Here is a 25254-nt window from a genome sequence, read left to right as displayed (position 1 = left end):
TCATGTGTTGTTTTAGCCAGGAAAGGTTTAAAAACACATCAAGCAGGTTTATTACTTTTACAATGCTGAGAGTCTCCAACAATCTGCTATGCAGTGTTGAATTGTATTACCCATGTGAGGAGCTAAAGTACAAAATATGCAGCATGATACAGCTATTATGCCATGCTAGAGAAATGATGATGTACAATTCAGTAATTAATATTAGTGTTTTAACTGTGTTTGATCTGTTCCTAATTATTTTTAACTTGTGCTTTTATGGTCTTTTTTTGACTGAACAAAGATTATTTGACTTGACTTGATTCTGTGTGTTCAATAAACATTTTGGATGTAGGGCAGAACTTTGTCATCTGAATAGTGATAGTTTGTTTTTTAATGAAAAAGGAGTGAAATATGTATGTTTTGCATGCAGTACTCTGTGTTGCAAATGTCTTAGGGGCATATTACCAACAACTAGCGATAATTATCGCTATGTTGGTTTAGTGGCGATATTTTAATCACCGAGCTGCGGCGATTTTTATCGCTTACGAACCTTGCTATTATCAAGGTTTATCTCCTAAGCGATAAAAATCGTCCGAAATGCATGAATATCGCTGAAAAGTCAGCGATATTCATGCATTACCGAGCTAATGCTCTTAGCCATGTTATCCACCTACCATTGGATAACATGGCTAAGAACTGCTCAGGGGCAGGTGTTAGCTTTTGGAGATATTCGCGCTTACGCGATTATCTCCAAAAGTTGGTAATAGGAGAGAGCGATGTTAGCGACTGTTTCCAGACGCTAACATCTTGGCACGCCCACTTTGCATGTCATTAGTGATAAATATCACTGCCATGCAAAGCGGGGCCCAAGATGGTCGCTATCTCCTACTAGCTGTCGCTAACTGGTGTTAGCGACAGCTAGGTAATAGGGAGATAATTTTATCTCCGCTTTCTTGGCTTTTAAAGCCAAAAAAGCGGAGATAAACCCCCTTGATAAAATGCCCCTTAATTTATTAATGGATCTCAGACTTTGTCGAATGATTTGCTCTATCTGGCTAAAACAGTGTCTCCTTTCTATCAGTTCTAACATCTTCATAGAGAGTAAAAAAGATTATAAAGCGAGGGGCTTTCACTCAGGTCCTTGGTTTATTGGCATAAATTATTGTGAGTCTTCCTATGGATTGCTTCCACTTCCTCTGAACTGCACGTTCACATTTATACAACAAAGGCATATATTTGACAAAAAATGTTCCTACCCCAAGATTGCACACTGCAAAAGCAACAACAGTTGTCAACGAGGAGAAAGATGCTTCACTGCCTCTATTCCCACCTTTCACTTGAACCACTGAAAGTAGTCCACTCCCGTCTCGAGTCAAGTGGTGGCTAGGCGGGGTATTGACTTATTTGGAAAATTTGCCAAATATTGTAATTTTATAGGATAGAAACATCTGTCTTTTGCTTCCACAGATATTTCTGACTTTCCTTGCGAAAGGCTCTTCTCCCTCCACCTTTCATGATCTTGGGTCCTCCCTCCTACCTTTGGCCTCACTCCTAAATTACAATCATAATTTTTACGCACCTCAGTGGAAGGTGAGACATACATATTTTTTTGTTGTTATATATATATATAATCTTTATTGCTTGATTAATTAAAATCATTGCAATCACAACATCTTACAAATCCAAGTAAAACACATTTAGATTACAAACAAAACATCTTCTCATCACAAAATAATAAAAAAACTGTCCCATAAATACAATTTAAAAACGTATCAATAAACCCAAATCTAACAACCATACATCCTTAAGTACAGGATATTATTGCACATTTTACATTTTAAAGTGACGGCGTGCATTGCATACTATTTCCATGTGTATAGAAAAAATATTCTAACAAATAACCATTCATTTCCACTATGAAACACTTCACATATTACATTTCAAAGTGCTAATGGTAAAGTGCAGAAGTGACTAAAACAAAGAAGTTTCTATTACACATTTCTTGCATCCATTAGCTTTCAAAGTGCTAATGTGCAATAATTGCAATGACCAATATATCAAAACAATAAAAGTGCATCAATTTACTGCAATGGTAACCCAGCTATTGTTAGTCGCCAAAGCCTTAAAAATAATAGGGATCTGCCATATTATATCAGACATTTTTCAACTGCCATTAACATTTTTACCAGTTGTCAAAGTAATGGAACCGATTCACCAGATAATGACATGATTAATGCCTGTCGAGCAGATCGCACACCACTCATCAAAAAGTAAGGTCTCAAAACTAACAGATATGACTTCTTTTCCTGCTTATACTCGAGACACTGAAAAATAAATCATCCCATCAGGTCAGCAGACTCAATATCTTGTATGCCGGGACTTAATTGAAAAATTCGATATAAGCTGTAATTTCACTGTATAGCAATGTCTTTACTTTCCATCCATAGCTGATTGAGTTTCGTGGCTGGAGGAAATCCTCCAACTGCCTGCCATGACCTGTACTTTTCCTTCCTCTGTCAACCGTCCAAGCTCAGCATCTTTCTTACATGCAAGCATCTTGTTCTAGTGCATCAACGGGAGGAGAGACATCCCTATGCCTACTTTCCCATTTCACCCAAATCCAGTTGTGGCCAGCATGACTCGCGGGTGGGATTTTGGGGTCTCACATGAGAAGTGGGTCGCACCGTGGGAAGTGTTTAATTTAAGAAAATAATAATTTACATTAGCTGCCCAATCCGGTCATGTGTCGTCTCTGCTCCACGCAGCCGCAGGAAGCAAGCACGCAACCTCCCTCCCCTCCCCTAAGCCAATCACCACACAGGGATGGTGGGGTCTCCCGCGAGAAGGGGGTCATGCAGTGGAAAGTGTTTAATTTTAATTATATAAAAAAAAACTTACCTTAGCTGCCCGATCCGGTCATGTGTCGTCTCTGCTCCTCGCAGCCGCAGGAAGCAAGCACGCAGGCTCTCTCCCCTCCCCTCCCCTAAGCCAATAACCACACAGGCATCTATGGTGAGGCTGTTTTCTCCATTCATATATATTGTCTTTATTTTACATGTAGAGTTGATTTCCATCTTTCCTTGCCAAAGGTCTTATGCACTCACCCATTGTCACCTATAATGCCCCTGGTGTCATCCAATTCTTCTCACCTTGGCCTATCTCCCACACGCCATGCTCCATTATCCAGTTTCTCACTGAAAGGGGAGAGCTACATGCAGGGAAAGCTTTAGGGCAGTGAGGTCGCACTGGGTGCTGCCATGTGGGGGAGGCGCTGTGTCTAGCAATACCTTGTGATTGTTGAGACAAGGGGCACTTTTGACTGGTGTTAGTGAGGGAATCCGAGGACATGGTCGTGGGGTGTGGAGGCACCAAAAATAAATATTGCACAGGGCGCCACGAGTGCTAAATCCTGCACTGGCTAAATGTGCCTCTATTCGAAGCCTCCCACACAAGATGCAGGCAGAGAAGGCAGGTCCCGGCTCATCAGGAGCCATGCCCAGGGCCGTTCAAATGCAGTGATCTATTTGGAGCATCTATCAGAAATTGTAATTTCTTAGTGTTTGTGTGTTTCCTTATTAAAGGCTCTTCTTTGCCTACCCGTCCTGACCTCTTATTTACCTTCTTTCATCTCACTCCCTTGGCCTATCTCCCAAATAGCGAGTGATCTTTCCCAGCACCTCAGAAAAAGGGGAAACATCCATGCCCATTCCCAACCTTTCAGAAAGCCACTAGCAAAGAAGTTTGTTCCTGGCGCTTCAAGTCACTAGGTACTTATTTGAAAACTCTAGAAATTGTGATTTCATTACATTATATATCACTTGTATTTTCTGTGTTCGCATGTTTATGTGTTTACTTTCCAACAGCCCTCCTTCATCCACCTATATAGACCTGTACTTTGTACTCTTTCCACTCTTTGCACTCTTCCTCCTACCCCCGCCTTTTATCTTAGAAGATGACTGCCATGTTCAAGTGTCCCAATGAGGGTGGCATTCACTTGTGCCTCTATCTCTACCTTTCACCCCAGCAGATAGATGGATTCAAACTCATCAGGTCATCAGACCCATGGACTTTTTTGTTTGTACAAATAACGAAAGAAATGCCAGTACTGATGATATTTATTCAATTATCATACTTAACATCCACACCAAGAAAACTAATTCAAAATGGGGTATTTGCTCATTACTCGCAATTTTTTATTTTTGAAATTTAGCAGTTATTACAAAATGTTTCTATTTTATAAAAAGAGAAGCATATAAGAAATGAGGACACATCAAAAACCGCATTCAATAGAAACTTCATACATTCTAGAACTTCAATCATATCACAATCAACACAGCATTCACCACATTCATATCTCAATCAGTCATACCACATACTACCACTATAATAAAACAAAGAAAATACTGGATCTGCACAAATTATGTAATCATTTGGTGCAATTTAAAGAAGTTACATTCCTGTCTGTTGATGAATTTAGAATCATTCATTAGAACTTAATCCAGTAAAAGGTAATGTACATAGGGTGGTGAGGACCCAGGGAGTGGTAATGCCCCCTAGATACTCAAGCAGACCAGTAGGAAAATGGCCTACGCGTTTCAAATCCCCTATTGTTCGTCAGGGATTCTCATCAGGGCCTCAGACACTGTAAGTATAGGAAGGAAAAAGACATAACAGAGAATATTTTAGTAAAATGGGGAAAGAAAAAGTTTTTTTGAATTGCACATCAGTAGTCTAACAGTATAGGCATGCACCTAACAGAAACAATCAATTTGTATAACCCATTCTAAAGCCAGATGGTTTGAGGCATAGGAACAATGGGGGGGCAACTTCTATTACAGGTAGGAATTAAAACATATGCAAGTAATACTTACTACCCAATAGCCTGAACGTGCGGTCTAAGGAAGTCAAAAACGGGAGGCTTCTCTGGAGTGAAATAACCTAAAAGACCAGAAACAACTAAGTGAGGCTCCGGCGGGAGTACATTTGGACAAGAAGCAGAGAACTGGTTGCGGTAGGATTATTCGAAAAAGAGTACCAGTGGCCATATTGTAATCCTGGATCGAAAGAATAAAATCAGGAGATGCATTGGTTGGAGCCATGTTACTGGGGGTCTTATCTGACATAAGCTGGGCACTAGACAAGATTGCTTACTGGACACTACACTCGTAAAAGCCAAAGAAGCGGATACCTTGAGAATCGAAGGCAACCGCCGGAAATGAAGGGCTGTGACCTGGATGAAGATAAGGAAAAAAGGGGGGGCACTCCGTATTTCAACTTGGTATTTTCTAGTCGCCTAGGTCAACATTCCAAAAGGGAATTGTATCTGTGAAAAAGGAAAAACTTAAATGAGTCACGCTGAACTTATTCGTTCAGGGCTGCATAAACAACGTTAAACATTGGCCTCACCTTTGAAGACTAAAAGCTGGTGCCGGTCTCCGTAGTGTGTTGGGGAGGCAGCGTCAGCACATACCAATTCAGTCGGCGTGTGCTGCAAAATGAAATAAATACGCCGATGTCAAAAATTATTCTGTAATGTGAACCCAAGGGCACTTGGACGTGGTGACGGCCAAAGTTGTCCGGTAACGGATGTTTTTACCTTAAGAATTTAATCCAGCGGGGTTACTCTAAAGTCTGTAGCTGAGTAGCCGAACGCTACTTTTTCACACAGGCGCGTTACGGAACCCAGCGAGGTAGTGGAGGGGCAGCGTCAGCACATCCCCGTTTAGTCGGAGTGTACTGCAAAAATAAATAATATTAGAATAACCTTCAGGAGGTTTTAAAACGTGTCGAATAACGTGCACTCAAGGTGCCGAAAGCTAGGCAAGAGAGGTTAGAGTAAGGCAAGAGACCGAGTTGTCCAATAGAGGACGAATTACCTTAAGGAGTCAATCCCACACGATCTATCCAGAGTCTGTCAGCGTGTAACAGAGCGCTATTTAGGAGACCAGCGTTGGTCACCTTTATAAGGAGATGTGTGCTGGTGTAGCCAATAGGAGGCTGTGCCGTGTTAGCAAAGGGGCGGGAAGTGAGTGAAGCGGGCTGCAGCACAAGAATTGATAGTGCTGTAGAGTAAAAAATTGGGCAAGTTTATATACTAGCATGGACTGTAACCCTGAAAGTGCGTCCAAATAATGATAGGGACACACCACGGGGAACTGTAGGAGTGGCCACAGCGTCAATAGTTCTAAGAGGAGGTTCCTAAAACCAGATGGAGGGCGGCATTTAGATATACATTAGTCAAAGTTTGAAAATTTCTGATAGCTCATTCAAACCTGACACCGCAGTGTCAAATTTGACAATTAGCATTGCCTCCCTTTTGGACAGTTTGAGGCTCAGATCACCACCCCGTGGGTCTCTTTCTATCCTTGAGATGACTGTCCATTTGAATTCATTTAGACCATGCTGCATCCTAATCCAGTGGTTTACCAAAGGAGCGTTCTCTACGCTTCTTTTTAATCTGGACTTGTGCTGTGAAATGCGTTGTCGCACTTCCTGATCGGTTTTGCCTATGTACAGGCGGTCACACGGGCATATGATGCAGTACACTACAAGTTTAGATTTACAGTTACTGAATACCTCATGCTTCCATGAGACACCCTTATGCTGGAAGACCGTACCCTGTATCATGGTGTCACAGCAGAGGCACGTACCACATTTGTGGTGGCCAAGTACAGGTGCTAATCCCAACATTTGGCGAAGGGAAGGTTGAGTTTGCAATGGCATTGCCGCTCTAACCACATGGTTTGCGACGCTATTCTCTCTTTTAAACGCAAAAAGCGGAGGATCTCATTCTTGGATGTGGAGGTTTTTCCAAAATCTGGCAAATTGGCGACAACATTATTTGTAAAACCTACAGACCGTACGTAACAAGGCTCTTTTATTTCAGAGTAACCATCCCAGAAGCCTAAAAGAGAACCTGCCGTACGGGCAGTTTTTGCGAGTACGCAGAAACTGCACGTATGAGAGTGACTACACATACCATGCAGAAAAACTAGTTTCTAAACTCTGCGATAGAGGGTACCCCAAAAAACTTGTCAAAGATTGTATGAAAAGAGCTAGATGGACACCCCGTGAGACATTACTGGAGCGAAAACAGAAAACAGAACAAAAGCGCCAAGTTTGTGTAACCACCTTCTGTCCTAATGCCAATCAGTTGAAACGAATCATTGGTCAGAATTGGCATTTAGTGAAGAATTTAGATGAGAGCCTCAAAGAGCCTCCGCTTTTTGCGTTTAAAAGAGAGAATAGCGTCGCAAACCATGTGGTTAGAGCGGCAATGCCATCGCAAACTCAACCTTCCCTTCGCCAAATGTTGGGATTAGCACCTGTACTTGGCCACCACAAATGTGGTACGTGCCTCTGCTGTGACACCACAATACAGGGTTCGGTCTTCCAGCATAAGGGTATCTCATGGAAGCATGAGGTATTCAGTAACTGTAAATCTAAACTTGTAGTGTACGGCATCATATGCCCGTGTGACCGCCTGTACATAGGCAAAACCGAGCAGGAAGTGCGACAACGCATTTCACAGCACAAGTCCAGATTAAAAAGAAGCGTAGAGAACGCTCCTTTGGTAAACCACTGGATTAGGATGCAGCATGGTCTAAATGAATTCAAATGGACAGTCATCTCAAGGATAGAAAGAGACCCACGGGGTGGTGATCTGAGCCTCAAACTGTCCAAAAGGAAGGCAATGCTAATTGTCAAATTTGACACCGCGGTGTCAGGTTTGAATAAGCTATCAGAAATTTTCAAACTTTGACTAATGTATATCTAAATGCCGCCCTCCATTTGGTTTTAGGAACCTCCTCCTAGAGCTATTGACGCTGTGGCCACTCCTACAGTTCCCCGTGGTGTGTCCCTATCAATATTTGGACGCACTTTCAGGGTTACAGTCCATGCTAGTATATAAACTTGCCCAATTTTTTACTCTACAGCACTATCAATTCTTGTGCTGCAGCCCGCTTCACTCACTTCCCGCCCCTCTGCTAACACGGCACAGCCTCCTATTGGCTACACCAGCACACATCTCCTTATAAAGGTGACCAACGCTGGTCTCCTAAACGCGCCTGCGCGAGAGAATAGCGCTCTGTTACACGCTGACAGACTCTGGATAGATCGTGTGGGATTGACTCCTTAAGGTAATTCGTCCGCTATTGGACAACTCGGTCTCTTGCCTTACTCTAACCTCTCTTGCCTAGCTTTCGGCACCTTTAGTGCACGTTATTCGACACGTTTTAAAACGTCCTGAAGGTTATTCTAATATTATTTAGTTTTGCAGTACACTCCGACTAAACGGGGATGTGCTGACGCTGCCCCTCCACTACCTCGCTGGGTTCCGTAACGCGCCTGTGTGAAAAAGTAGCGTTCGGCTACTCAGCTACAGACTTTAGAGTAACCCCGCTGGATTAAATTCTTAAGGTAAAAACATCCGTTACCGGACAACTTTGGCCGTCACCACGTCCAAGTGCCCTTGGGTTCACATTACAGAATAATTTTTGACATTGGCGTATTTATTTCATTTTGCAGCACACGCCGACTGAATTGGTATGTGCTGACGCTGCCTCCCCAACACGCTACGGAGACAGGCACCAGCTTTTAGTCTTCAAAGGTGAGGCCAATGTTTAACGTTGTTTATGCACCCCTGAACGAATAAGTTTAGCGTGACTCATTTAAGTTTTTCCTTTTTCACAGATACAATTCCCTTTTGGAATGTTGACCTAGGCGACTAGAAAATACCAAGTTGAAATACGGAGTGCCCCCCCCTTTTTTCCTTATCTTCATCCAGGTCACAGCCCTTCATTTCCGGCGGTTGCCTTCGATTCTCAAGGTATCCGCTTCTTTGGCTTTTACGAGTGTAGTGTCCAGTAAGCAATCTTGTCTAGTGCCCAGCTTATGTCAGATAAGACCCCCAGTAACATGGCTCCAACCAATGCATCTCCTGATTTTATTCTTTCGATCCAGGATTACAATATGGCCACTGGTACTCTTTTTCGAATAATCCTGGCGCAACCAGTTCTCTGCTTCTTGTCCAAATTTACTCCCGCTGGAGCCTCACTTAGTTGTTTCTGGTCTTTTAGGTTATTTCACTCCAGAGAAGCCTCCCGTTTTTGACTTCCTTAGACCGCACGTTCAGGCTATTGGGTAGTAAGTATTACTTGCATATGTTTTAATTCCTACCTGTAATAGAAGTTGCCCCCCCCCCCTTGTTCCTATGCCTCAAACCATCTGGCTTTAGAATGGGTTATACAAATTGATTGTTTCTGTTAGGTGCATGCCTATACTGTTAGACTACTGATGTGCAATTCAAAAAAACTTTTTCTTTCACCATTTTACTAAAAAATTCTCTGTTATGTCTTTTTCCTTCCTATACTTACAGTGTCTGAGGCCCTGATGAGAATCCCTGATGAACAATAGGGGATTTGAAATGCGTAGGCCATTTTCCTACTGGTCTGCTTGAGTATCTAGGGGGCATTACCACTCCCTGGCTCCTCACCACCCTATGTACATTACCTTTTACTGTATTAAGTTCTAATGAATGATTCTAAATTCATCAACAGACAGGAAGGTAACTTCTTTAAATTGCACCAAATATTGTATAATTTGTGCAGATCCAGTATATTCTTTGTTTTATTATAGTGGTAGTATGTGGTATGACTGATTGAGATATGAATGTGGTGAATGCTGTGTTGATTGTGATATGATTGAAGTTCTAGAATGTATGAAGTTTCTATTGAATGCGGTTTTTGATGTGTCCTCATTTCTTATATGCTTCTCTTTTTATAAAATAGAAAAATTTTGTAATAACTGCTAAATTTCAAAAATAAAAAATTGCGAGTAATGAGCAAATACCCCATTTTGAATTAGTTTTCTTGGTGTGGATGTTAAGTATGATAATTGAATAAATATCATCAGTACTGGCATTTCTTTCATTATTTGTTGTATAGGCTCAGCCTTGCTGATCAGAGCCAACCCCATTTTTTTTTTTTTTTTGTAGGCATCTGCCTACAACAAAAAATCTGCCTGCAATTGTTCCTCAGAGCATAGGATAGCAGAGCCTGCTTTTTGTGGCACCAGTGTTTTTCGTTTTCCTTTGATGCATTCTCTCCTTTTCCAACCCATTGTCATCCCCTTTTTACCTTGTCTACTTTTATTGGCTTTTTCCATGCTGAAGAACATTTTTCAGAGGAGAGATGGTCCTTGTACTTCCCTTCACCATCTTTTCAGGTCGGTTTAATCAGGGCCCTTTGTATATAGTGACTCTTTTGGTAAATCCTCTAGAACTTATAATATCACTGGAGCATTAACTGTGTTTTGCTTCCAAAGGTACTTGTATGCTTCTTTCCTGAAGAGCCTACTTCACCTTCCCATTCTGACCTGTGCTCTGCCCTCTCACCTCCAACTGTGATACTTTTGTTATTTCTTCCACCTCTTGAGCACTCTTTTCCAACACCTCAGCTTGTGGCATGACACATCTGTGTCCCTGCTTCCTGTCTTTTAACTGGGCCTCTGGTTGAATAATCTGCTCCAGACTCCTCAGATCGAGATCTTTTTATGCAGTGACTGATTTGGAAAATCCACTATGCATTGTGCATGAAAGGATCGCTTTTGTTCAAAACGGGGTCAGGGCTCCTGTTCTCAGCCATACATGTCAAGCATTATTAGCAGTGCTAGGTCACAACATATGCAATTCACTGATGCGGGTTATATGAGGCTAATTCCCCTTGTCTTAAGATGATGCTTTCTTTATGTCGATCATGCTCCAGGTGCTTCTTACCTTATGCAGCGCTAGTAAGGCCACTGTTCCATCAACAATTCTGTTGATGTAGGGACTCTTTGGGGCAATAATTTTCTCTTATTATTGGGCTCATTAATGATTTTCCCATGAATACTCACTGACACACAGTAGTAAGCTCAATACTCCTCCTACTGTGTAGAGCCACTGTTGCTCCTTGCAAATTCCATTGATGCATGCACTTTGTAGACCCACTGATGACTATTCCTAAGCTCACTGATACGTGCACATTGTGAGACAAGTGATGCCTGCTACAAGGTCCATTGATATATAGGCTATTTGCGGCCACCAGCGCCTGTCAATAGGCCCACTGATGCACATTGAGGGCCTCATTTATGAGGCCTTTGTTCCTTAGGAACGTCTCTTTTTGTGACGCTCCGTGGCGCAGGAGCTAGCTCCATATTTATGATGCAGTTTATTTATGCTAAATGCTGCCTCGTAAATATTTTCCCTTTTAGTGCAGTTTTTTTGTTAAAGAGGTGTTGCTGGGGGAGTTCCCTGCAACATCCCTATCATTTTAATACTCCCCAGATTAACGAGAAATCGTAAATCTGAGACAGCACCAAAAAGGTATTCCTCCCCAGGGGAGGCGTAAGGGAGGCACAACGAGAAGAAATATTTTATTTCTCTGAATTTTTCCTTTTTTATGTGCGCTACATTCAGCACACATAGAAAGAGGAAAAAGCCTCTACTGATTTTTTTTATGTAGGAAGGTTTATTTTCCTGCACAGAAACGATCATCCTGCAACATAGGCAAACTAAAATAACCACAGACTCTTTGTTTGCAAATTGTTAAAATGTAAATCAAATGCATTAATCTAAAATATTGCCTCATGAATGAAATACACTCTAAAACAGTAAGCAAATATTAAATCTCAAGACGTATATGTTCCATGGAGGGGACAGGTGAAGAGACAAAAGTACAAAGTTAAAAACTTGAGTTATCAAAGATACCAACCTAAAGAATATGAACGAGGAAAACCACCACCCAGGCCTACGTGGTGGCAGAGGACCCTGGACAGAGAGTCAGGGATCAAACACTCTAAGATCAGTACAAGAATAGGACTGGAACAGGCAGGGCTCTCTGCAACCCAATAATTTGCAGCGCACCCTCTCTCTCTCCATGTGTAAAGCAGCAACCGCATCTAACACCCTAACAATCTAGACCCCACCCCTAATCACATATTCTTTATACCCTTACCAAACATGTCCTTCCCACTAAAGTTGCTAAAATCACCTATTCTAGATACGGGATTGGTTAAAAACGAGGGGCGGATGGTCACCCTACCATTAGATCACACCTTTTTAACTATCACATTACATGATATCCGTTCCCACATATTCAGTATACATCCCTGTTCTCTCATGAGTTTAATGTCATAAATGCTTAAACAATTAACATCCCGTGTCTTTTTCAAATGACGACACTGGAGTTGGCTGCTTACCTACATTTTCACAAATTGAAAAGGCACTTTTTAAGTCACTTGCCTGTGTTAAGGAAATTGGCTGATTTCCCATTACCCTGTCACGTCCTGCTCACTCACCTTTTCGTATATTATTTGTACCTTGAACTTAATTCCTAATTAAACTCTTAACTTTCCATTGATACACTCGTAATCCCAATTTTGATTGTAAAATTGTGGTATTGTACTAATGTACCTTGTATGGGACCATTGTTTTCCATAACATATGTCCACCATTGGTCCCTTCAGACTTTTAGGGTCTCCTTGTTTCTTTTTTGAACTTTCAGCTTCTTTAGCATTCCAGCCACTCAATCACGTAGTTTGTACCATTGCACATTTTATTCATTACCGTTCAGTTAACTGAAGACAAAATCGAAACTAATCCATTTACTAAAAGAACAAAGAATAGACATTTATTAAAAATGTGAAAATGACATTTTCACTGTTAACCACCCACCTTATTTCTAATCCATGTTAACAGTTAACCTAGCATAGCATAAGCAGGAAAGCGGCATTAATTATTATAACAAAGCAATACACATCATGCTTTTACTACATATATGTGCAATTTGCCATGTCAAACGTTCATTACACGTTCTATACACAATATTACTACATTTTCAGTTATTTACGTATTGTTAGGGTTAATTTCAGTCATATTGCAAAGCAAATCTTCCACGTGTGGTTGCATGTTAATATACTTACTACTTAAAATTAGTACGTATTACAGTGGTACTCAATCCAAGCGGGTTTCTTTTTACGAAGCCCCGCACCATCAATTCCCCACTTTGATGGCTTTTGAAGCCATCATAAATACTTACCATACCCAGTGCCACCTTTCAATTAATCTAAAGTTTAGTATCTCTTTCTTCTTTCATTGCCCTCTCATTTAGTCTTTTTATCATGTCATAATATCCTTCATTTATTTCCTCAAGTTCTATCTAATCGCTTTTTCTCTTTACTCCTCTCCTTTTATTCTTTTTATCTGATATAATTTTTCTTCCTTTCATGCACTTACAACATTTATACAATATAATTAAAATTGTTTTTGCTATTGAAAGTACTGGCATTGCTATTTTTCCCAAAAGTCTTTCTCCAAACTTTAAAAAACAATTTCTCACAGCTATAATAATCTTACCAATTCTCTTCCATACACCGTCAACCTCCAGTTGGGTTAAATCCTTATGTAACTTTGTAATTTTTCTAATATATCCTTCTACCCCTTTACTTTTATCAGGGATATAGGTACGACAGTGTTGAGTTTTTAACGTTCCACACATGCCTCCCTCTTTTGCCATGATAATATCAAGGGCAAGTCTATTCTACAAAACCATTGATCTTATTGCCACCATTTCGAGATCAATCATCATAAATCCACCAGCAGTATCTGTTAATAAACGATCAACAACTGTAGACAGGTTTCAAATTTTATGTGAATTTAGAACTACCCAAACTGAGGGTATTAGTGCAGAGAATAAATGACCTATTATTTCAGAAAAACTTGCTCTTTCACAACATATTATTCCTTGGTTTATTTCATTGACACTATGATCTTTTCTGTCTATATGGTAGACCTTTGGAAAAACAAACAACTCTCATACAAGTGGGCAGGTAACCTGCAATAGGATTTTCTATCACATACATAATATATTCCCAGAAACAGAGGATCAGATCCACCCTTTAATCGCCAACCTCCAGTAATTTGGAAAGTATGCTCACATTCACTAGTGCCAATGAAATAATTGTTGTTGTTAGTTTTTGATCCCAATAAACATAACTTCCCTTTCTGTGACCTGTCCAGGGACATTGCAACATAGTGCCACTCTTTTCATATTTTCCCTTTCTAAATGCCCAAGGTGGTTCTTGTGTTTTTTGCTTAACAGCATTTTTCTGGAAACTCTCTCCATGCCCAAAAACAGTCTTTCCTCATAATGCAATCCGCAAGTTAAATTATTTTTATAAGCATATTCTAAATCTAATGGTTTGGTAATAAGGAAAAATTCACACACATAACATGCATGTTGACCACATTCTACCTTGTTTAGTTCTCTTGTAATTGGTACTTTAGATAATACTAAGTCTACATCTGCATATTTATACTCCAATGTACCTTTCATGTAAAATAGAATACTGAGAACACTACATGAAACAGCATATGTTAAAGAAAGATGGTGGTAGGTTATACCTTCAGTGACAGAGAATAGAAATTTCATGCAGACATAGCAATCACTCATTTACATAGTATTAGTATATTCATACACCAATTTAGAAAACACATTTAAGGAATAATCATTAGTTGATTCATAAGGAGGAAAAATGGTTCCATCTAATTCCTCTTCATTAGTATTCGTTTTTTGTTTAGCAACATCTTTCATTCGTTCAATAGACACATCATTAGTGTTATTTCCAGGCTTATTCATTCACATTAAAAATTGGTATGACAACAATTAAAAAGATCCACATAAATGTTAGTAGAAAAACATTACATAAGCAAAATTTAACATATCTACGTTTTGGTTTAGATTTTGGTTGTCCAGTCACTTCATTTCCTGCCATTTTAGTACTCTACAAGAATGAAAAAACAATCTAACAATTTCTCAGAAATCTAAATGAACACTTATCCAGTTAAAAAATATATTTATAAGGGTGGTGTAATCCTACACCCAATGACGTTCTTCTTTACCCACTTTGTCTATTTGAGAATCCCTAGACGGCTTGAGCTGACAAATTTTCCCTCTACCTCAATTTTTTACAGTTCTTGTTAAGGTGGTCTTAATTTGCTTTCATCCTCCTTTTCAGTATCACTACTCTTGTGTTCCTCACTTAGGCCTAAAGTTTCAAACTCCTCTAGAATCACGTAGGTCCTTTCAGGGGCCTTGTATTTTCTACAGGGAATTCTGTTTCTTTTCGATCTTCTTCTTGTGCTTTTCACTAAATGTGCCTGTTCTATCTGACTAAAGATTTTGTTGATTTATTCTGGTCTTCTTCTCAATCTTCTTTTTACTATTCTGTATTTCAATTTCTTCACCCAATTTGGCCACCAATCTCCCTTTCTAGATTTCTTTGCCTGAACTATCTTATCACCTTCTGTGTTCTGTTCTTCATTTCTCTTATTCTGTCTTATTTCTATCACTTTTTCCTGACTTTCTTGGTTTTCAATCTCTGTAGGTTCAGTGCTTGAGTCTGATTCACCAACTAATTCTCCCTCTTCTAACTCCTTGGTGAGCTCGTTTTCTGTTGGAATGGTCTTTGGAACCTCAGCTGTTTATTTTTTCTGTCACAACAGCTGTTTCAGTTTCTCCTGGTTCGATAGCAGCCTCACTTTCTTCTGACTCAACAACAGTATCTTCGGTCCCAGTATCTGGTGCCCACTCTACTCGACTTGTGCTTGACTGTTCATTGTCAAAATGTTCATCAGAATCTGTCACTTCAGACTCTTTAGCTTCACACACTTCAGCTACTAGTTGTAGATTTCTGTTTCTCAGTTGCTGCTCTTTAGGTCTTTTGATTGGACTTTGGACTAAACCGGTATGGCTTGCATGTATCCAATTTGGCAAACCAAAACACTTCACTGCTGTGGTTGTCACCAACATGATCTGGTAAAGGCCAATGCAACGGGGTTATAGACACATCTTCCTCACGTGCTTCTTCACTAGGAACCACTCTCCAGGATTCAGGTTGTGTGCTTGTACTTGCTTTATCGGTGTGGCATCTCCTCCAATCTGGTGAGACACAAAATGTACCAGGTCAGTCATTCCTCTACAGTAGTCCAGCATACGATTATCAGATAGGTTCATCAATTTATTTGCAGGTATGTATGCTTGTCTCATTGCTCTTTCCATTAACACCTCGTGGAAACTTAATCCAGTCTTTTTGTCAGGTACACTTCTGAGACTCATCAATACAAGGGGTAAAGCATCAGCCCATTTTAGTGTTGTGGATGCAGACACCTTCCCTAATCTGGATTTTATTGTGTCAATAATTTGTTCCACAATACCAGATGCCTCTGGTCAATGGACACAATGCAATTTCTGTTCAATTTGCAAGGCAGCACAGATCATTCAAATTATTTCATTATTAAAATGAAATCCTTTATTTATTTATTTATTTTATTTATTTATTTAAAGAGTTTTATATAGCTCTGGCTAGACCCGAAGGTATCAGAGCGCTTTACATGAGAATCAACAATGTAGCAGAAAAAGATAAACAATTAAACAATACATAAAGAGGCAATACATTGGGAGAGGAGAGAAAGGAGAGAGAAAGTAGTGGAGGGGCAGGGGAGGTGAGAAAGGGAGGATAAGGGTAGAGACAACAAGGAGAGACAAAAAGAAGTCTGTCTAAGTAAGTGACGACCAAGGAGGGAATCCACGGCTCTGCTCACTATTTAAATGTGATAGCTAGTCGTTAAGGGGGGACTCCCAGATATGGAATTTGCTTTGCTGTGGAAGCGACCATTAACTCTGCCATTGCTGGTTTCAGTGAGACGTAAGCTGGTTGTGCACACCCTGATTGCGGCTTGTGCCTCCTGTATGGTAATGTCCTTATGGGTGAGCAGTAGAATGTAGATTCCGATCGCTTACAATGTCTATATGGTGTTACTGAAAATGGGGGGTCTCATATAGGTGTAACCTCGATCCCTGCCGACGATCGATTTGGGGGTGCCGTTTTGTAGTCAGGCGCGGAACAAAAGAGGTAATTCTATCAAATTGAAAATGCTCAAAAGGTCTTAAGGAGGGTTTGGTCATGAGCTCCAACCTCCCAGGTTCACCGTCTGGACTCGACAGTGCTCACGGCGATATCAATGAGGTCCATGCTCATCGTCCTCAGTCTTGCAACGAGCCAAGGAAATGGCGGGTGGGATCCTCAAGAGATTGTGTTGCCTCCTCTCCTCTAGTTGAACGTCACCCAACTTACCGGCAGGCATCTCACTGTGCCTCCATCGTGGGTCTCCTTGGACAGCCACTACACAGCCGAGCGTGAAGGTGCTGTGCGCTGGGCGCTCCACGAACTTGGGATGGACGCGCACATGGTGAAGTTAAAAAGTCATCTGAACAGAAATCTCCATGATAATAGATTAGAGAAGGAGAGTGTTAGACTCTAGGGGATCCGCCAACACTCCGGTTATCGTATTGATGATTTAGGTGGAAGAATAAGGTGGCTGATCGTTGTTCAAGAGGAAGAAAACAAGGTTCTCTACGGAGCAACAGCAATTATGCAACAGTAAGACTGTTGTTCCTTTTCATTGGGTATGCTTCCAACCAGTGAGAAAACAAACAAACAATGACCAGGACATACTTTAGCCCATTACATGGAGGCAGTTCGATGAAATCAATCTGCAGTTTAGTCAAAGGTCCTCCTGCTCTCCCAATTACACCCCAACTGATGACTGTCTTTCTTCCTGGGTTTTGTTTCTGGTAGATAACGCACCTTTGTCACAGACTCCCAGCGATTCTACCAGGACTGCTTGAACATTCTTATCATGGCATCCCGCCCAAAGTGTGCATGTCCATGATACATCCTAGCCATGTGAGAGAGCAATGAATCTGGTAATACTGGCCTTTCATTATAATAAACCCATATCTCTTCATAGTTTTTCCTGAAATCTACTCTCTTCCATTCCACCTTTTCTTTGTCATTGATTTTTTCCTGCACTAGTCTAACCTCATCCCAAGTTTCAAATCTAGTGGCGAGCATAAGGTGGCATTTGGTATTTCCTCATTCTATTGATCTGTTTATTGCCAGGGTATTTTGAGTACAGTTAGGGGCCAATTGGTCTGCGTATCTGTTACACTTTGTTATATTATCATCTCCTGATTGATGTGCAGCACATCTTACAATGGTTCATCTGCAATGTCTGGGCGGGCTGAGTGTAAAGCTCCGTCACTTCCAAACAATCATGTTCTGCTTCTTCTCTCACCTCTTCACATCTTGAGTTTGGTAACAATGTGGCCGGGTTCACAGTAGTGCATCTTACCACTGTCACATTTTCAGCACCTAGGATCATATTTAGACAGCCGACTATTGGTCATATGTTGAGTCCGAGTACCTGTTAAATGTATCTCAACAGAGTGAGGTACATAGACCTTCACTGGGTAACCCATCACAATTGATTCACTCTGTTCCAAAATTGCACAAGTGGCAGCTACTGCTTTTAAGCAGCCTGGTAATGCAGTGACCACTCAATCTAGAGTAGCGGAAATGTATGATACTGGATGTCTTGCCATTCCACGTTTCTGAGTTAAGACCGCAAGCACACATCCATCTCTTTCACAACAGTACAATGCAAATTCTTTAGAATAATCTGGCATTCCCAAAGCAGGTGCTTGATAAAGACTGTTTTGCAATTGGTTGAAATATTCCATACTCTCTTCATCTAGCACAATCGGATCTTTCACATCTTTTTGTGTTAATCTTTGTAGAGGTTTTGCATTCAGCGAAAAACCACATATCCACTGTCTGCAATATCCAACCATTCCCAAAAACATCCTCACTTCCATTCTGAAATGGCGTCTGTTACACATGCCTCACGGGTCTTTGATGCCAACAGTAGGTCATCAATGTATTGGACCAGGACAGAATTTCCAGGCAGTTTTACAGTTTACAAACATTTATTTAAGATCTAATTAAAGATTGATGGACTCTCAGAATACCCAAATTGGCGACAACATTATTTGTAAAACCTACAGACCGTAACAAGGCTCTTTTATTTCAGAGTTACCATCCCAGAAGCCTAAAAGAGAACCTGCCGTACGGGCAGTTTTTGCGAGTACGCAGAAACTGCACGTATGAGAGTGACTACACATACCATGCAGAAAAACTAGTTTCTAAACTCTGCGATAGAGGGTACCCCAAAAAACTTGTCAAAGATTGTATTAAAAGAGCTAGATGGACACCCCGTGAGACATTACTGGAACGAAAACAGAAAACAGAACAAAAGCGCCAAGTTTGCGTAACCACCTTCTGTCCTAATGCCAATCAGTTGAAACGAATCATTGGTCAGAATTGGCATTTAGTGAAGAATTTAGATGAGAGCCTCAAAGAGCCTCCGCTTTTTGCGTTTAAAAGAGAGAATAGCGTCGCAAACCATGTGGTTAGAGCGGCAATGCCATTGCAAACTCAACCTTCCCTTCGCCAAATGTTGGGATTACAGGGTACGGTCTTCCAGCATAAGGGTATCTCATGGAAGCATGAGGTATTCAGTAACTGTAAATCTAAACTTGTAGTGTACGGCATCATATGCCCGTGTGACCGCCTGTACATAGGCAAAACCGAGCAGGAAGTGCGACAACGCATTTCACAGCACAAGTCCAGATTAAAAAGAAGCGTTGAGAACGCTCCTTTGGTAAACCACTGGATTAGGATGCAGCATGGTCTAAATGAATTCAAATGGACAGTCATCTCAAGGATAGAAAGAGACCCACGGGGTGGTGATCTGAGCCTCAAACTGTCCAAAAGGGAGGCAATGCTAATTGTCAAATTTGACACCGCGATGTCAGGTTTGAATGAGCTATCAGAAATTTTCAAACTTTGACTAATGTATATCTAAATGCCTCCCTCCATCTGGTTTTAGGAACCTCCTCTTAGAACTATTGACGCTGTGGCCACTCCTACAGTTCCCCGTGGTGTGTCCCTATCATTATTTGGACGCACTTTCAGGGTTATAGTCCATGCTAGTATATAAACTTGCCCAATTTTTTACTCTACAGCACTATCAATTCTTGTGCTGCAGCCCGCTTCACTCACTTCCCGCCCCTCTGCTAACACGGCACAGCCTCCTATTGGCTACACCAGCACACATCTCCTTATAAAGGTGACCAACGCTGGTCTCCTAAACGCGCCTGCGCGAGAGAATAGCGCTCTTTTACACGCTGACAGACTCTGGATAGATCGTGTGGGATTTACTCCTCAAGGTAATTCGTCCGCTATTAGACAACTCGGTCTCTTGCCTTACTCTAACCTCTCTTGCCTAGCTTTCGGCACCTTGAGTGCACGTTATTCGACACGTTTTAAAACCTCCTAAAGGTTATTCTAATATTATTTATTTTTGCAGTACACTCCGACTAAACGGGGATGTGCTGACGCTGCCCCTCCACTACCTCGCTGGGTTCCGTAACGCGCCTGTGTGAAAAAGTAGCATTCGGCTACTCAGCTACAGACTTTAGAGTAACCCCGCCGGATTAAATTCTTAAGGTAAAAACATCCGTTACCGGACAACTTTGGCCGTCACCACGTCCAAGTGCCCTTGGCTTCACATTACAGAATAATTTTTGACATCGGCGTATTTATTTCATTTTGCAGCACACGCCGACTGAATTGGTATGTGCTGACGCTGCCTCTTCAACACGCTAAGGAGACCGGCACCAGCTTTTATTCTTCAAAGGTGAGGCCAATGTTTAACGTTGTTTATGCACCCCTGAACGAATAAGTTTAGCGTGACTCATTTAAGTTTTTCCTTTTTCACAGATACAATTCCCTTTTGGAATGTTGACCTAGGCGACTAGAAAATACCAAGTTGAAATACGGAGTGCCCCCCCTTTTTTCCTTATCTTCATCCAGGTCACAGCCCTTCATTTCCGGCGGTTGCCTTCGATTCTCAAGGTATCGGCTTCTTTGGCTTTTACGAGTGTAGTGTCCAGTAAGCAATCTTGTCTAGTGCCCAGCTTATGTCAGATAAGACCCCCAGTAACATGGCTCCAACCAATGCATCTCCTGATTTTATTCTTTCGATCCAGGATTACAATATGGCCACTGGTACTCTTTTTCGAATAATCCTGGCGCAACCAGTTCTCTGCTTCTTGTCCAAATTTACTCCCGCTGGAGCCTCACTTAGTTGTTTCTGGTCTTTTAGGTTATTTCACTCCAGAGAAGCCTCCCGTTTTTGACTTCCTTAGACCGCACGTTCAGGCTATTGTGTAGTAAGTATTACTTGCATATGTTTTAATTCCTACCTGTAATAGAAGTTGCCCCCCCCCTTGTTCCTATGCCTCAAACCATCTGGCTTTAGAATGGGTTATACAAATTGATTGTTTCTGTTAGGTGCATGCCTATACTGTTAGACTACTGATGTGCAATTCAAAAAAACTTTTTCTTTCACCATTTTACTAAAATATTCTCTGTTATGTCTTTTTCCTTCCTATACTTACAGTGTCTGAGGCCCTGATGAGAATCCCTGACGAACAATAGGGGATTTGAAACGCGTAGGCCATTTCCCTACTGGTCTGCTTGAGTATCTAGGGGGCATTACCACTCCCTGGCTCCTCACCACCCTATGTTCATTACCTTTTACTCTATTAAGTTCTAATGAATGATTCTAAATTCATCAACAGACAGGAATGTAACTTCTTTAAATTGCACCAAATGATTGTATAATTTGTGCAGATCCAGTATATTCTTTGTTTTATTATAGTGGTAGTATGTGGTATGACTGATTGAGATATGAATGTGGTGAATGCTGTGTTGATTGTGATATGATTGAAGTTCTAGAATGTATGAAGTTTCTATTGAATGCGGTGTTTGATGTGTCCTCATTTCTTATATGCTTCTCTTTTTATAAAATAGAAACATTTTGTAATAACTGCTAAATTTCAAAAATAAAAAATTGCGAGTAATGAGCAAATACCCCATTTTGAATTAGTTTTCTTGGTGTGGATGTTAAGTATGATAATTGAATAAATATCATCAGTACTGGCGTTTCTTTCGTTATTTGTTGTATAGGCTCAGCCTTGCTGATCAGAGCCAACCCCATTTTCGTTTTCACATTATCATAGCTGGCTTTTTCCCGCGAGGTATTTGTGTTTCTCCATCAACTCTGAAGTTTGAGTATATTCAATAGCTCATCTATATTTCCTTTGATCTAGTGTTGATCTATTGACGGCTTCTAGATCTTATTCAATCACTTGTTCTTCCAATTTCTTTTTCACAACACTTCTTTACTTTTCCCTTTACTAGTGCACTTCTTTAATTTCCTTTTTGGGTTTCTAAGTGATGGCAGACAAGGACACGTTTCCCTATAGCGAAGAGCACATCAGTAGTCTACTTAGGGATCCACCAGTGTTCGCTTCAGTCTCCCTTAGTGTGTCAGCGACATCCCAGAACGAATCAGAGCAACTATTGCGTCTGAAAAAGAAGCAAATCAGAACTGATCTGCATGGTCACTTCCTACTACAACATCTTAGGGAAGGGACCATTCCAGCTGGTCTTCAGATCAAAAACATTCCGGTGATTTTCACTGAAGATCCCATCTTCAAAAAAGGTTTCTCCTTTATCGAAACCAAATGCAGTAGGGACCTTATGGTCCTTACAGTAGAGACAGCAGTTAGACTTTCCAAAATTGAACTTGAAAAAATAGCGAAATTAGAAGCTGAGATCAGCACTAATCCAACAATATCAGACGCTAAATCCCTATTAGAAAAAGTGGAAAAGGAAATCCAGTAGTTCAAGGACTACACCGTAACACAAAAAACTAATCAGTTTGAGAAGGATAAAAAGAATTTCTCATTGGAGAATATATATCCATATTTACAACCCGACTTCTATACCAAATTGGAATCCAGACGATACCTACCAGATAACCAAGGTAGGTCTAGAAAACATTTCATTTCTTTTGGGGAAACTTCTTCATCCTCGGGTAACGACAGCGATACGAGTGGTAATACCAACCAGCCCAATAGAAGTAGAAACTGGAATTCCAATCAACAACAGCGTGGACAGGCCCAAAACTCTTTTTTAGGAAGAGGCCAAACGAGACCGAGAGGCCGAGTCAGATACACAATCCCATGGGAAATGAAGACCCGTCGACAGCATTACAAGAACTAAATAGGTCCCCCATTTTTAATCTCTCTCAACGAGTACTTACTAAAGCAGAAGAGGGCATACTGTCAAAGGGACTATCATTCGTACCTTCAAAAAGAACTGACTTTGTCCGCATGAAGACAGAATTTATAGAATTCTGCAGAAAACTGAGATTAAACATGTTTTTTCTGGAAAATCCTACACCACGGTCAACAGAGGAAACAGGCTTACGCAATAAGTCTACATTCTGCCCACCCGGAAATAAGATTCCCAAGGAATTGGTAATCCTTGAAAAAAGCCCCTTGTCGGCTATTTCACAAATGGAAAAAGAAAAAAGATTCATTAAATTCAATACCACGAGAGAGGAGATGTCTGCTCTAACCACCTTAAAAAACGACTCGACTGTCGTAATAAAGCAAGCCGATAAAGGCGGATCTATAGTACTATGGGACATCATAGACTATACGAATGAAATACGAAGGCAGCTAGATGATCCGTCTTGTTATCGGAAAATTGATAAAGATCCCACAAAGGAGTTACAAAACCAACTCTTTGCCATCATCCAGGAGGGTTTTGAGCTGGGATTCGTTGGCAAGAAAGAATGCGAATATCTACAGATCAAGCATCCCAAGATCCCCATGTTTTATGCACTACCAAAGGTGCATAAAGACCAGAGTAGACCGCCAGGGAGACCCATCGTGGCAGGATGTGGTTCTCTCTTGGAACCCATTGCAAAGTACGTGGACTGTTTTTTAAAACAATTCATGAACCAAGTGGTTCCATACTTACAGGACACAACCGACTTTATAAACAAGTTGGAAACCATAACCTTTTGTGAAGGGACAGATTTGCTAGTCACCCTTGACGTGACATCACTATACACGCAAATCCCTCAGGATGAGGCATTGGCAGTGCTCTCCTTTTTTCTAGATTCACGTCCCAGACCTATGCGTGTTCCAACACAGTTTTTGGTAGATCTGGCATCTTTTGCGCTTAAGAAAAACTACTTCTGCTTTAACAACAAATTCTATTTTCAAGTAAAGGGGGTGGCAATGGGTTGTCCCTTTGCCCCCGAGTTGGCGGTGCTTTTTATGTCAATGTACGAGGATTCGTACATACATAACAACAACCCCTTTGGACAGTTTATTGGGAAATGGTATCGTTTTATCGACAATGTTTTTATGGTATGGACTGGAGGCCTTGAAAATCTGACTGTGTTCCACCAATGGCTAAATAGCAGAACACCTGATATACAATTTAGCCTTACCCAGTCTGAAACTAAGATCTCATTCTTGGATGTGGAGGTTTTTCCAAAATCTGGCAAATTGGCGACAACATTATTTGTAAAACCTACAGACCGTACGTAACAAAGCTCTTTTATTTCAGAGTAACCATCCCAGAAGCCTAAAAGAGAACCTGCCGTACAGGCAGTTTTTGCGAGTACGCAGAAACTGCACGTATGAGAGTGACTACACATACCATGCAGAAAAACTAGTTTCTAAACTCTGCGATAGAGGGTACCCCAAAAAACTTGTCAAAGATTGTATGAAAAGAGCTAGATGGACACCCCGTGAGACATTACTGGAGCGAAAACATCAAACAGAACAAAAGCGCCAAGTTTGCGTAACCACCTTCTGTCCTAATGCCAATCAGTTGAAACGAATCATTGGTCAGAATTGGCATTTAGTGAAGAATTTAGATGAGAGCCTCAAAGAGCCTCCGCTTTTTGCGTTTAAAAGAGAGAATAGCGTTGCAAACCATGTGGTTAGAGCGGCAATGCCATCGCAAACTCAACCTTCCCTTCGCCAAATGTTGGGATTAGCACCTGTACTTGGCCACCACAAATGTGGTACGTGCCTCTGCTGTGACACCACGATACAGGGTACGGTCTTCCAGCATAAGGGTATCTCATGGAAGCATGAGGTATTCAGTAACTGTAAATCTAAACTTGTAGTGTACGGCATCATATGCCCGTGTGACCGCCTGTACATAGGCAAAACCGAGCAGGAAGTGCGACAACGCATTTCACAGCACAAGTCCAGATTAAAAAGAAGCGTAGAGAACGCTCCTTTGGTAAACCACTGGATTAGGATGCAGCATGGTCTTAATGAATTCAAATGGACAGTCATCTCAAGGATAGAAAGAGACCCACGGGGTGGTGATCTGAGCCTCAAACTGTCCAAAAGGAAGGCAATGCTAATTGTCAAATTTGACACCGCGGTG

This window comes from Lissotriton vulgaris, chromosome 9 (genome assembly GCF_964263255.1).
Source record: "Lissotriton vulgaris chromosome 9, aLisVul1.2, whole genome shotgun sequence".
NCBI lineage: Eukaryota > Metazoa > Chordata > Amphibia > Caudata > Salamandridae > Lissotriton > Lissotriton vulgaris.
This window is presented reverse-complemented; position numbering follows the sequence as displayed.